This window comes from Palaemon carinicauda, chromosome 34 (genome assembly GCF_036898095.1).
Source record: "Palaemon carinicauda isolate YSFRI2023 chromosome 34, ASM3689809v2, whole genome shotgun sequence".
NCBI classification, from domain to species: Eukaryota; Metazoa; Arthropoda; class Malacostraca; order Decapoda; family Palaemonidae; genus Palaemon; species Palaemon carinicauda.
The window spans coordinates 28080601-28083100 of NC_090758.1; positions in this window are offsets into that span (position 1 = coordinate 28080601).

Genomic DNA, 2500 nt, shown 5'->3' on the forward strand with positions numbered 1-2500 from the left:
TTGGTGGATTGAAGTCTACTTTTTATTTTCATTTGACTAAATATAATATTTTGAAATATTTCATATATCACTGAGAGTAAGCTTACAGGGAAGTAGTGTTTCAGGTATTTTGTGTCTCTTCTTTCGATATAATATAATAATATTTTTTATTCAAGCCGACTTGCAATCATTTGGTGTAAAGTTCACCGAGATTTACTATTGTTAGGCTCTCCTTTTATCTTTTGTCTCTTTTCATGTCTTTTATAGTTTCTTTTTATTTATTCTATTAATTTGGGTACCGTGTCATATGTTTCATCATTGTAATTGGTCACATGAAATCATAAATACACACACATACACACACAACACAACACACACACACACACACACACATATATATATATATATATATATATATATATATATATATATATATATATATATATATATATATATATATATATACAAAGGCACTTCCCCCAGTTTTTTGGGGTAGCCAACATCAACAAATGAAACAAAACAAAAAGGGGACCTCTACTCTCTACGTTCCTCCCAGCCTGACAAGGGACTCAACCGAGTTCAGCAGGTACTGCTAGGGTGCCACAGCCCACCCTCCCACTTTATCCACCACATTGAAGCTTCATAATGCTGAATCCCCTACTGCTGCTCCCTCCGCGGTTATCTAAGGCATCGGAAGAAGTAGCAGGGCCTACCGGAACTGCGTCACAATCGCTCGCCATTCATTTCCTATTTCTAGCACGCTCTCTTGCCTCTCTCACATCTATCCTCCTATCACCCAGAGCTTTCATCACTCCATCCATCCACCCAAATCTTGGCCTTCCTCTTGTACTTTTCCCATCAACTCTTGCACTCATCCCCTTCTTTAGCAGACAGCCATTTTCCATTTTCTCAACATGGCCAAACCACCTCAACACATTCATATCCATTCTAGCTGCTATCTCATTTCTTACACCATTCTTACACTCACCTGCTTTGTTCCTAACCCTATCTACTTGAGATACACCAGCCATACTTCTTAGACACTTCATCTCAAACACATTAAATTTCTGTCTCTCCATCACTTTCATTCCCCACAACTCCGATCCATACATCACCATTGGTACAATCACTTTCTCATATAGAACTCTCTTTACATACATGGCCAACCCTCTATTTTTTACTACTCCCTTAACTGCCCCAAACACTTTGCAACCTTCATTCACTCTCTGACGTACATCTGCTTCCACTCCACCATTTGCTGCAACAACAGACCCCAAGTACTCAAACTGATCCACCTCCTCAAGTAACTCTCCATTCAACATGACATTCAACCTTGCACCACCTTCCCTTCTCGTACATCTCATAACCTTACTCTTACCCACATTAACTCTCAACTTCCTTCTCTCACATACGCTTCCAAATGCTAACCTAGTCGGTCAAGCTTCTCTTCTGTGTCTGCAACCAGTACAGTATCATCTGCAAACAATAACTGATTTACCTTCCATGCATGGTCATTCTCGGCTACCAGTTTTAATCCTCGTCCAAGCACTCGAGCATTAACCTCTCTCACCACTCCATCAACATACAAGTTAAACAACCACGGCGACATCACACATCCCTGTCTCAGCCCCACTCCCACCGGAAACCAATCACTCACTTCATTTCTTATTCTAACACATGCTTTACTACCATTGTAGAAACTTTTCACTGCTTGCAACAACCTTCCCCCAACTCCATATAACCTCATTACATTCCACATTGCTTCCCTATCAACTCTATCATACGCTTTCTCCAGATCCATAAACTCAACATACACCTCCTTACCTTTTGCTGAATATTTCTCGCATATTTTCCTAACTGTAAAAATCTGATTCATACAACCCTTACCTCTTCTAAAACCACCCTGTACTTCCAAGATTGCATTCTCTGTTTTATCCTTAATCCTATTAATCATTACTGTACCATACACTTTTCCAACTACACTCAACAAAATAATACCTTTTGAATTACAACACTCATGCACATCTCCCTTACCCTTATATAGTGGTGCAATACATGCACAAACCCAATCTACTGGTACCATTGACAACACAAAACACATATTAAACAATCTCACCAACCATTCGAGTACAGTCACACCCCCTTCCCTCAACATCTCAGCTCTCACACCATCCATACCAGATACTTTTCCTACTCTCGTTTCATCCAGTGCTCTCTTTACTTACTCTATTGTAATCTCTCTCTCATTCTCATCTCCCATCACCGGCACCTCAACACCTGTTACAGCAATTATATCTGCCTCCCTATTATCCTCAACATTCAGTAAACTTTCAAAATATTCCGCCCATCTTTTCCTTGCCTCCTCTCCTTTTAACAACCTTCCATTTCCATCTTTCACTGTCTCTTCAATTCTTGAGCCAGCCTTCCTTACTCTCTTCACTTCTTTCCAAAACTTCTTCTTATTCACTTCATATGACTGACCCAATCCCTGACCCCACCTTAGGTCAGCTGCCCTCTTTGC